The 13,007-nt window shown below is 49.2% G+C and overlaps 1 protein-coding gene across 19 annotated transcripts in view; it reads right to left on the minus strand.

Annotated features, from left to right (window-relative positions):
• The window catches only part of fhod3b (formin homology 2 domain containing 3b), a 678,530-nt gene that overhangs the window by 60,616 nt on the left and 604,907 nt on the right, over nt 1-13,007 (minus strand). The gene's annotated exons all lie outside the window — the stretch shown is intronic.

Raw genomic sequence — 13,007 nt, forward strand, 5'->3', positions numbered from 1 at the left:
AAAAGTTTGTGCACAGTGCATACGGTATTCGACTTGATGCAGAAGTTCTCCTGTCGACCACCATAACCTGGCAAGACTTTGGCAACGCAAGAAACCAAGTCTGACCAACAACTCCCGGATGTCTCCATGTGATCCCTTTTAAAACTTTGGACCAACATTAAAATTCATAAATTCATCAGGATAGTTTTGAAGCGCAATTAATTTCCTAAATTCATAAGATCTAGGAGTAGAATTAGGCCATTCGTCCCATCAAGTCTGCTCCACCATTCTATCATAGTCATAGAATTTACAGTGCAGAAGGAGGCCATTCGGCCCATCGAGTCTGCACCGGCTCTTGGAAAGAGCACCCTATCCAAGGTCAACACCTCCACCCTATCCCCAACTTTCAACATCTGCAAACTGGTGGTGAAAAGAGCAAGAACAGAGAAAGGCTGCAAGTGAAACCGCTCAGAAAAGCACACACAGGCTGCAAGTGAAAATAGTGGCTGCAGAGAGAAAGGAAACAGACAAACGCTGCAAGTAAATTACTGAGCGAGTAAAAACGGCTGCAGTAAACTTTCCAATCCCATCTCCAGTCCATTTGAAAAATAATGCCTGGAAAAATTAGCATTTTTTCCAATTACAATGGTAAAACAATGAGATTGCAATAGATTTATTTAAGAAGCCAGAAATACCACTGCTGGGGAAGGATTGCTACAAAGTGTATGCCATCCGAAACCTAAGAAACGAATGATGAAGAAAGGCGACAGAGATGTCGAATGCTTTGAATGCATATTTTGAACACCAAGTGAATGTTATATATGAACATTTATGTATTCAATACTAGAGTCAAAAGTGAAAGTGAGTGAATGGTACGTCATGGCAGTAATGTAGCTAGTACAATCATGGGAATTTGGACAGCTAAAAGATAATCTGATTAAAGATAGCTTGATCTTAGCAATGAGAGAACCCACAGTGAGAGCACATTGACGGAAAGGTGAAAAACTGATGCTAAAGGAAGCGATAGATGAGTGGTGAAGCATGAAAGTTGTGAAACAACAGCTAGAGCATATGTATGACAGAACAGACTAGGAGCTCCATTGTGCTGAGAGATAGTCCAAGCCCAAAGACTGGAGCAATAGCAGACAAAGGGCAGGGTGCACAAATAGCAGAGAACATAGAAACTAGAAGGAGGGGGCCATTCGGCACTTCAAGCTTGCTGCGCCATGTATTATGATCATGGCTGATCATCAAGTTCACTACCCTGACCCCGCCTTCCCCCCTGTATCCTTTAGCCCCAAGAGCTATACCTTATTCCTTCTTGAAATTATGCAATGTTTTGGCCTCAACTACTTTCTGTGGCAGCAAATTCCACAGATTTATCGCTCTCCGGGTGAAGAAAGTTCTCCTCATTTCAGTCCTAAAAGGTTTATTATCCCTTATCCTCAAACTATGACCTCTAGTTCTGGACTCCCCCACTATCAGGAACATTCTTTCCGAATCTACCCTATGTAATCCTGTTAGAATTTTACAAGTTTCTAGGGGATCCCCTCTCACTCTTCTAAACTCTAATGACTATAATCCAAACCGATTTAGTCTCTCCTCATATGACAGATCCCAATCCCAGAAATCAGCCTGGTAAACCTTTGCTGCACTCGCTCTATAGCAAGAACATCCTTCCTCAGATAAGGACACCAAAACTGCACACAATACTCCAGGTGTGGCCTCACCAATGTCCTATACAATTATAGTAAAACATCTCCATTCCTATAGTCAAATGCTCTCGCTATCAAGGCCAACATAGCATTTGCCTTCTTTACTGCCTGCTATACCTGCGTGCTTACTTTCAGCGACTGATGCACAAGGACACCAAGAGTATCTACCCCTCCCAATTTACACCCATTCAAATAATCTGCCTTCCTATTTATGCTTCTGAAGCAGATAACCTCACATTTATCCACATTATACAGCTTCTGCCATGCACGTGCCCACTCACTCAGCCTGTCCAAATTCCGCTGAAGCATCTCTGCACCCTGCTCACAGCCTCACCCTCCCACCCAATTTTGTATCATTTGCAGATTTGGAGATAATACATTTAGCTCCCTCATCCAAATCATTAATATATAATGTGAACAGTTCAGGTCCTAACACAGATCTCTGTGATGCCCCACTAGTCACTGCCTGCCAATCGGAGAAAGACGCATTTCCTGTCCGCTAACAAGCTTTCTATCCATCTCAGGACACTGCCCATAATCCCTTGCGCTGACTACCAGTTACATCTTCAAAGGATTCTAGTAGATTTGTCAAACATGATCTTCCTTTCGGAAATCCATGCAGAGTTTGTCTGATTACACCACTGCTTCCCAAATGCTATGCTGTGAAATCCTTGAGAATGGACACCAGCAACTTCCCACTACAGATGTTAGGCTCACTGGCCTATAGTTCCCCATTTTCTCTCAACCTCCCTTTTTGAATAGTGGGGTTACATTCACTACCCTCCAATCTGTAGGGACCATTCCAGAGTCCAAAGAATTTAGAAAAATTACCAGAGATTTACTATTTCTCGGGCCACTTCCTTAAGTACTCTGGGCTGAAGATTATCAGGCCCTGGAGATCTGTCTGCCTTTAATCCCAAGGACAGCATGCATGGGTAAAGAACAATTGTCCAGCATGGGGAAAGCCGGTGCTTTCTCTCACATTTATCCCCATTTAACACAAGAAGCTAAATTGTTTGACCAGAAAATAGCAAAACAAGCCTGTAGAGATGGCCAGGGGCTGGTTTAGCTCAGTGGGCTAAATAGCTGTCTTGTAAAACAGACCAAAGCCAGCAGGGCGGGTTCCCGTACCAGTCTCCCCGAACAGGCGCCGGAACGTGGCGACTAGGGGCTTTTCACAGTAACTTGATTGAAGCCTACTTGTGACAAGCCATTTTGATTTTTCATTTCACTGGAAAGAGATCAGCAGAGGAGTCTGAAGAAGAATTATACCTGATACAACATGTTGGTTCAGTCAAGTCCATCGGTGACAAATGGCTTGTGACCGTTCGATGCACTATCAATTACGACGAGACGAGAGTAGAGAGTAATCGAGGCTTTATTAAGCAGAGATGTGTAGCCTCTCGCAGCTGCTGCCGAAATGGCTGCAGCTTGATGAGCACACACAATTATAGTCCGCTTACTGGACTGAGCCAGCAGGCAGGGATCTACCCCCCATACCTGTAGTACAGGAGCCTTACCGTATTACATCTCATGTATGTGATAACAAACAGTGGTGACTACCACATTCACCCCCTGTTAAAAAGGAATCCAGCGGGGTGGTGGAAAAACCAGTTACATGAATGTGAGCATTTTAAAGTGTACATTTTGGGGAAAGTTCACAAATTCAGCCGGTCGGGTGCCTTGATCCTCCGCTGTGAGCGCCGCAGTCCCGGTGGCGATGCAGGCGCCGGCTCGGTCGCCGGTGACTCCGGGGGCGTGCAGACCTCATCTTCACCCCCGGGTGGGACCAGGGGGAGGACGGATCATCCTGGACCTGGGGCTGTGGTGAAGTGCGTTGGGAAGGAAGGGTGGCGTCGGGGCAGATGGAGGGGGGGGGGGGAAACCAGCTGGTGGCCAGGTCCCTGAGGGAGACTGTGTCTTGGCGGCCATCGGGGTACGCCACATAGGCGCACTGCGGGTTTGCATGGAGTAGGTGTACCCTCTCGACCAAAGGGTCCGCCTTGTGGAGTCGCACGTGCTTGCGGAGGAGAACGGGTCCTGGAGCTGCCAGCCACGTTTGGAGCGATAACCCAAAGGTGGACCTCCTGGGGAAGGCAAGGAGACGTTAATGGGGTGTTGCATTAGTCACAGTGCAAAGTAGCGATCGGATGGAGTGAAGGGAGTCGGGGAGGACCTCCTGCCAGCGGGTGACCTGGAGATTTTTGACCGTAGGGCCAGCTGGACGGCCTTCCAGATCATCCCATTCTCCCTCTCCACCTGCCCGTTTCCCCGGGGGTTGTAGCTGGTCATCCTGCTCGAGGCGATACCCTTGCTGAGCAGGTACTGACACAGCTCATCACTCATAAATGAGGATACCCGGTCGCTGTGGATGTAGGCGGGGAAACCGAATAGTGCAAAGATGGTGTTGAGTGCTTTGATGACTGTGGCAGACCTCATATCGGGGCATGGGACGGCGAAGGGGAATCTGGAGTATTCGTCGACCACGTTAAGGAAGTATGTGTTTCGGTCGGTGGAGGGGAGGGGCCCTTTGAAATCCATGCTGAGGCGTTCAAAGGGGTGGGAGGCCTTCACCAGGTGCGCACGGTCTGGCCGGTAGAAGTGTGGTTTACACTCTGCGCAGACCTGGCAGTCTCTGGTGATCGCCCTGACTTTCGCAATGGAGTAGGGCAGGTTGCAGCCCTTTAAGTGAAAGAACCGGGTGACCCCTGGGTGACAGAGAGTGTCGTCTAGGGCCAGGAGTCAGTCCACTTGTGCGCTGGCACATGTACCTCGGGATAGTGCTTCGGGGGGCTCCTTGAGCTTACCGGGGCGATACAAAATCTTGTAATTGTAGGTGGAGAGCTAGATCCTCCACGTCAAGATTTTATCATTTTTGATCTTGCCCCGCTGTGTGTTATTGAACATGAAGGCTACCGACTGTTGGTCAGTGAGGAGAGTGAATTTCCTCCAATGCCTCCAATGCCACACAGCTTCTACGATGGCTTGGGCCTCATTCTCGACGGAGGAGTGTCGAATTTCGGAGGCATGGAGGGTGCGTGAAAACAAAAGCCACGGGCCTGCCTGCCTGGTTGAGGCTGGCGGCCAGAGCAACATCTGATGCATCGCTCTCGACTTGGAAGGGGAGCGTGCATCACGGCCTTGGCGATGTTGGCCGTGATACGGTTGAAGGCCTGGTGAACCTCGGCCGTCAGGGGGAAAACGGTGGAGTGAATGAGTGGGCGGGCCTTGTCCGCATAGTTAGGGACCCACTGGGCGTAGTATGAGAAGAAGCCCAAGGCATCGTTTGAGGGCCTTGGGGCAGTGGGGGAGGGGGAGTTCCATGAGGGGGGCGCATGCGATTGGGGTCGGCCCAAGAACTCAATTTTGCACCACATAGCCAAGGATGGCTAAGCAGTTGGTGCTGAACACGCACTTCTCCTTGATGTATGCAAGTTTCAGGAGTTTGGTGGTGTGGAGGAATTTGGAAAGGTCAGCATCGTGGTCCTGCTGGTCATGGCTGCAGATGGTGACGTTATCCAGGTAAGGGAAGGTGGCCCGCAGTTCGTACCGGTCAACAATTCTGTCCATCTCCCGTTGGAAGACTGAGACCCCATTAGTGACGCCGAAGGGAACCCGAAGGAAGTGGTAGAGGAGGCGGCCGTCCGCTTCGAACGCAGTGTATGGTCGGTTCACCTTGCGGATGGGGAGCTGGTGGTAAGCAGATTTCAGGTCCACTGACAAAAAGACCCGGTACTGTGCAATCTGATTGACCATATCAGATATGTGTGGGAGGGGGTACGCGTCGAGCTGCGTGTGCCGATTGATGGTCTGACTGTAGTCGACGACCATCCTGTGTTTCTCCCCCGTTTTCACAACTACCACCTGGGGGCTCTCCAGGGGCTATTGCTGGCCTCGATGATGCCTTCCCGCAGTAGCCGCTGGACTTCAGACCTGAAGAAGGTCCTGTCCTGGGCACTGTACCGTCTGCTCCTGGTGGCGATGGGTTTGCAATCCGGGGTGAGGTTTGCAAACAGAGAAAGCGAGTTGACCTTAAGGGTCATGAGGCCGCACACAGTAAGGGGTGGTAGGGGCCTGCCGAATTTCAGGGTTAGACTTTGGAGGTTGCACTGGAAGTCCAGGTTGAATAGCAAGGCAGCACAGAGGTTGGGGAGTACGTAGAGTTGGAAGTCGCTGAACTCTACGTCCTGGATGGTGAGGGTGGCAGTGCAGTACCCCCGGATCGCCACGGAGTGGGATCCGGAGGCCAGGGAGATTCGTTGTGTAATGGGATGTACCACGAGGGAAACGCGCCTTACCGTGTCGGGGTGGATGAAGCTCTCTGTGCTCCCCGAGTCAAGAAGGCAGGATGTCTTCTGCCCATCGACCTTTACTGTTGTCAACGCGGTTGCGAGGTTGTGCGGCCGAGACTGGTCGATCGTGATGGAGGCAAGCTGGCGCTGGTGATGGAAGGCCCCTGGCTGGTCGGCAGCGGTTGTGGACGATGAGCGGTCAGATGAGGTGCCGGAAGAGCAGGGGTCCTGAGGCGGGGAAGATGGCGGCGCCCACAGGGCACATGTGGCGGGCAGCGTTATTAATGGCGGCGCCCACGGGGCCGCACGAGGCCTGATTTTTGGGGGGGGGGGGGGGGGGGGGGGGGAGATGGCAGCGCCATTGGCCGCACGTGTCCTGTGGCAAGGAAGATGGTGGCTCCCACGGGCCGCACGTGGGTTGCGGGGATGAAAATGGCGGTGCCCACGGGTCGCACGTGGGGGGTGCAGGAACAATGGGCCTGGTTACAGCAGCGATCGGACGGGCCTGGCACACCACATCAAAATGTCCTTTCTTTCCGAAGGCCTTGCAGAGTGGGCTCCGCGCCGGGCAGCGCTGCCGGGGGTGCTTTGTCTGTCTGCAGAAGTAGCACTCGAGTCCCCCGGGGTTGGCTGGCTGCCACGTGGCGCAGGCTTGGAGTTGGCTGGGGGCGGTCGCTGCTGGAGTGAATGATGGGGTGGTCGCTGGTGGGGTCCACGATAGAGTGTTCACTGGTGGGTTCCACCATGTCCAGGAGGGGGGCGCCGTGCGGTCTGGGGCGTACGCTTGTACGTTACGGGAGGCGACTGTTAGCGAGGTCGCAAATTTCTTGGTCGCGGCGAGGTCGAGGGTAGCTTCTAAGAGGAGCTGGCGGATGTACGCCTACCCTAGGCCCATAATGAAAGCGTCCCTGATTAGGAGCTCGGAATGTTCAATGGCCGAAACGGCCTGGCAATCGCAGTCCCTCGCCAGGGCGTGCAGGGCACGCCAGAAATCTTCCAAGGACTCACTGGTGAGTTGATGCCGCGTGGACAGGCGGTGCCTGGCGTAGAGTTTGTTAGTCTGCTGAATATAGTTCTCTTTCAGAAGCGCCATGGCCTCAACGTAGGTGGGCGCGTCCCGAATGAGGGGAAAGATATCGGAGCTCAGCCGTGTATTCAGGATCTGGAGTTTCTGTGCCTCTGTGGGTGGTTCTGTCGCAGATCCGATGTAGGCTTCGAAGCAAGCTAGCCAATGGGCGAAGGCAGATGACTTGGCATTGTCTGCTTGAGGGTGCAGCTGCAGGCGATCTGGCTTGATGCGGAGGTCCATCGTTGTAAAATCTCTGCTTAATAAATTGATGCACTATCAATTACGACGAGACGAGAGTAATCGAGGCTTTATTAAGCAGAGATGTGTAGCCTCCTGCAGCTGCTGCCGAAATGGCTGCAGCTCGGTGAGCCCACACATTTATACTCCACCTACTGGGCGGAGCCAGCAGGCAGGGATCTACCCCCATACCTGTAGTACAGGAGCATTACCGTATTACATCTCATGTATGTGATATATACAAACAGTGGTGACTACCACACCGTCACCATGAGGAGTATCAAGCTGGGCAAAGGTGCGTCATGCAACATAATGACCTTCACAGATCTGTGTGAAGTGTCTCAACATGGTGATTCGAAAATGAAGCCCTCAAAAGTAAAATTGGGTCTACACAATGGCAGAATTAGTCTGACAGCCAAATGGCAATGGAAAGGAGGAAGGTCTCGAGTTCCAGACGATAGATGGAACTCAGCAATCTCAGCTGGACCAAGTCTAAAGCTTGGTAACTCTGAAAGTGCCAACTAAGAAAGGGCAGGAAATGACTCCAGAGAGTAATGGAGTGAGAGAGAGAGAGAAGAGAGAGAAAGAGGGAGGAGAGAGAAAGACAGAGAGAGGGAGGAGAGAGAGGGAGAGACAGAGAGCGAGAGAGAGGAGAGTGAGAGAGGAGAGTGAGAGAGGAGAGTGAGAGAGGAGAGTGAGAGAGGAGAGTGAGAGAGGAGAGTGAGAGAGGAGAGTGAGAGAGGAGAGTGAGAGAGGAGAGTGAGAGAGGAGAGTGAGAGAGGATGGCGGTGCGAGAGAGGGTGTGAGTGAGAGAGGGAGTGAGAGAGGGAGGGAGGGAGGAAGGGATGGGTGAGAGAGAGGGAGGGAGGGAGGGAGGAGAGAGAGAGAGGGGGAGGGAGGGGAGAGTGAGGGGGAGAGTGAGAGAGAGAGTGTGAGGGGATAGAGAGAGAGGGGGAGAGAGAGGGAGGGAGGAGAGAGAGAGTGACGAGAGAGAGGGGGAGGAAAGAGAGTGAGGGGGTAGAGAGAGAGTGAGGGGGGGAAGAGAGAGAGTGAGGGGGGAAGAGAGAGAGTGAGGGGGGAAGAGAGAGAGTGAGGGGGAAGAGTGTGTGAGGGGGGGAAGAGAGAGTGAGGGGGGGAAGAGAGAGTGAGGGGGGGAAGAGAGAGTGTGAGGGGGGGAAGAGAGAGTGTGAGGGGGGAAGAGAGAGGGGAGAGAATATTCAAGTAAACCGAACGATGGCTGCTGACCACATCAAAGAAACGTACGAGTAAAAGGTAAACGTCATACTGGAAGATCTTCACATCAGAGCTGAACTGGCGGGCGGGTATTTTGTGATATGGGTGGAAAATTCCGTGAGGCCAAAACCAAGAATCTTGCTGGCGAGATTGTAGGCCGCAATTGTCTTCGTCACCCCATTAGCAGGCTTCCCCACTGTACCGTCCCCCAGATTGGGACTTCCCTCCTCACCAACATGATACATCAGGTCTGGACCAATGTGAAGCTGGTGAAGGGACCCCGGCGGGTGTGTAGAGGTTGGTACAACCCCTCGAGGGGAGGAATGGGGTGGGAGGAGAAGGGCATTCCTTGGCATTGCCCCCAGTACTTTTAGACTCTACAAGTATTCCCAGCTAATGTACCTATGCACAATCAGCACCAAGCTTTCCTCTTCGGTCGTTATCCCAATTCTCCAAGTGCTTACTGAAATTAACACTAATTCACTGTGCTCTAATCTTCACCATCCCTCGTTACTCAACAAGCTTTTACTCATTTTAAGTGCATAACCTTTTAAAAATAAAGTTTTGAAAAATCTGTTGTGCCCAGCAAAATTGAGAGAAGTCATTTTAGTAATTGGAAAATTGTTGCCAGTTCATAAATCAGACAAATAGATCTTTTACACCATGCCGGGAGCAAATCGTTCCAATATGTTCCCTATTATCAACTCTTCCCATTATCTGATTTTCCGGTACATCTTACAATTCAATGCATCATCATTTCTAGTCATTTAGAGCCAACCAAATTCAAATAATGCTGTACAAAATTGTGCCTCCTAAAGAGTACTAACAAGGTTAAGGAGAGATATATATCCGCTTTCTGTTGCTAAAAGTATTTTGGTATCAGGCCCCCGCTGCCCGACACCTCAATCCATTGATTTAATAATTCCTATGCCCCAATTCAGTATGGACGTATTCGGCATCCTCAGAGCCCTAAATGTCTTGTATCCTTTTTTTTGTACCCTTTTAAAAAAATAAATTTAGAGTACCCAATTAATTCTTTTCCAATTAAGGGGCACTTTAGCATGGCCAATCCACCTACCCTGCGCATCTTTGGGTTGTGGGGGCGAAACCCACGCAAACATGGGAAGAATGTGCAAACTCCACATGGACAGTGACCCAGAGCCGGGATCGAACCTGGGACCTCGGCGCCGTGAGGCAACAGGGCTAACCCACTGCGCCACTGTGCTGCCCAAATGCCTTGTATCATAACGACCAAATAAACAAAACCAGTTTAGAGCTAGCTTGTACATTGTTCCATGCCTAAAGTGAAAGGGAGCATTGCTGCAAAATGAGTGAAGGCACAGAAAGCAATGAATTGCGACGGGCTGACATTTAGAGGGAAATGCACAGTGGTGTCCCCTAGGGGTCAGTGTTAGGACCATTCTTCACTTTGACACAGATGAGTGACCTTGAGTTGGGTACGGGGGCAGAATTTCAAAATTTGCAGATGACGCCAAACTTTGGAAATGCGGTGAAAAATGTGGAGGATGCTCCTAAAGGTCAGGGGTATAAAATATGTAGACAGACCAGTGAATTAGGCAGAAACATGGCAGATGAATTTTAATGCACAGACGTGTGAGAGGATGCCTTTTGGAAAGACAAATGAAGGGGGCTTAAATTAATTTGTCCAATTTTAAAGTGAGTGCGGGAACAAGAACTGGGGGTAGACATACACAGATCGTTCAAGGTGACGGCACAAGTTGTTAAAAAAAGAACAAATCATCCTTGGCTTTATTAAGATAGTTATGCTAAGCTATTACAAATCTCTCGTTAGGTCCTAAGCTGGAGATGTTGTGCCAAATTCTGGGAGCCACCCTTTTTTCAAGATCTGTTATATAATCTTTATTGTCACAAGTCGGCTTACATTAACACTGCAATGAAGTTACCGTGAAAAGCCCCCAGTTGCCACGGATCAGTGGGCTAGACAGCTGGTTTGTAGTGCAGAACAAGGCCAGCAGTGTGGGTTCAATTCCCGTACCGGCTGAGAAGTCTGAATTCTCCCTCTGTGCACCCAAACAGATGCCCGAATGTGGCGACTGGGGGCTTTTCACAATAATTTCAGACATGTGACAATAAAAGATTATTATTATTCCGCCCCTTGTTTGGGTACACAGAGGGAGAATTCAGAATGTCCAGTCCATCTAACAAGTATGTCTTTCAGGACTTGTGGTAGGAAACCGGAGCACCCGGAGGAAACCCTCGCAGACACAAAGAACAAAGAAAATTGTGCACAGGAACAGGCCCTTCGGCCCTCCAAGCCTGTGCCGACCATGCTGCCCGTCTAAACTAAAATCTTCTGCACTTCAAAGAAGAAAAGTACAGCACAGGAACACGGAGAGAACGTGCAGACTCCGCACAGTGACCCTAGCGGGAATCGAACCTGGAGCTGTGAAGCAACAGTGCAACCGTGATGTACCAAGGGGGTACAGAGAAGACTTAAGAATGGAAAATGCTGGAAAAATCCAGCAGGTCTGACAGCATCTATGGAGAGAGCAAAGGTTAAAGTTTGGAGTCCGTATAACCTATTCAGAGCTGAAGAGAGGTAGAAACGTGAAGGATCCATCATTTTTTTTACCTCACTACAGCTCTTAAGAAGTGTCATGCAGATTCAAAACTTTAACTCTGTTTCTCTCTCCCGAGATGCTGCCAGACCTGCTCGGTTTTCCAAGCATTTTCTGTTTTGGTTTCAGATTTCCAACATCTGCGGGGTTTTTCTTTAATACAGAGAAGACTTAGTGAAATCATATGAGGAATGAGGGAATTCAGTTACTTGGGGAGAGTAGAGAAATTGGGATTGTTCTCATTGAAGTGTGAGAAGGTTTAAGACAGGAGTTCCAAATTATCAATGATTTCGCAAGGAATAAAAAAAAGAGAAACTGTTTTCACTGGCAGGACGTTTGGTAACCAGAGGAAACAAAAATAATTGGCAACAGATACACACGTGAAATGAAGAGAAACATTTTTTTTTTAAACGTGAGCTATGATCTGGAAATAGCTGTCTCTGAAACCACGATGGAAGCCGATTCAATATCAACTTTTGCAAAGGGAATTGAATTTATACAGGAAAAGGAAATATTTGCAGAGCTACGGGGAAAGAGCTGGGGAGTAGAACTAATTAGACAGCTCTTTCAAAGAGCTGACACATGCATGGTGGAATGTCCTCCTTATGTGCTGTATAATCCTACGATTTGCCAAAGAAATTATTCCTCTCCAATTCCATCATTCTGTGAGTGAGAATATCACATTGATGACTGCTCATCACCGGAATAGTCTCTTCAGATTCACACACTTCATATTATTATAAACCTCTTGTTTATTTTTCTCTTGGAGCGTGACCAGTTCAAATATTTCCCTGTTATTATAGCTCACTGCTCTTCCCTGGGAATCGTCCTGGAGAACTTACGCTGTATGTTCTTGTCAGCTTTTATCGCTTGGATTAGGTAGAGAATATTGTGGACTGCATTTTTCAGTGAAATATTAACAAAGTTAGCAGGGTTCACCATTATTCATTTGCATATCAGGGAGCAAATCCACCAGCGGGCATGACTGGTTGGACACAAAAATCTGAAGTTCCTATCCGAGGTGCATGAGCATCTCATAGTTTGGGTGTCTATTCAAATGAATTGACGTTTCTGCGCCATCCCTTTTAGCCATGATTCACCGGAGGAAGGAGGAGTTCTCCGAAAGCTAGTGATTTGAAACAAACCTGTTGGACTTTAACCTGGTGTTGTAAGACTTCTTACTGTGCTCATCTCTTTTAGCAGTATGGCAAGTTTTAATTACTGGTATACCACTTCTTCAGAACCAAAGGGTAACTTTTACAGGTTCGGAGTCCCATTCCTTCCGGGTTTAATTGTTGATTTAACTTATTTTTCCTGATCTCTCGTAATTAACTCTTTCTCTCCCTTCCATTATCTCACTTCCTATACTTGGTTTGACTTTACTTCCTAATTCAGACTCTGTGATGCTCATTAAGTTGTGAATTCAGTTGTGCAGCACTATGGGCAGCATGGTATTACAGTGGTTAGCACAGTTGGTTCACAGCCCCAAGGTCCCAGGTTCGATTCGCGGCTTGGGTCACTGTCTGTGCGGAGTTTGCATGTTCTCCCCGTGTCTGCGTGTGTTTCCTCCGGGTGCTACGGTTTCCTCCCACAGTCCAAAGATGTGCAGATTAGGTGGGTTGGCCATGATAAATTTCCATCCAAAAAAAGGTTAGACGGGGTTATGGGGATAGGGTGGAGGCGTGGGCTTAAGTAAGGTGCTCTTTCCAAGGGCCGGTGCAGACTCAATGGGCCAAATGGCCTCCTTCTGCACTGTAAATTCTATAATTACTTATTCTTCAAAATGGTTAGTTAAGGGGATATTTATAGCTACTTGTCCCGTTCATGCAGACCTAAAATGCTCCACTGATGGGAGTTGCACTGTTTGAATATTTAGCCGGTA

This window comes from Scyliorhinus canicula, chromosome 5, assembly GCF_902713615.1.
Source record: "Scyliorhinus canicula chromosome 5, sScyCan1.1, whole genome shotgun sequence".
Lineage (NCBI taxonomy): Eukaryota > Metazoa > Chordata > Chondrichthyes > Carcharhiniformes > Scyliorhinidae > Scyliorhinus > Scyliorhinus canicula.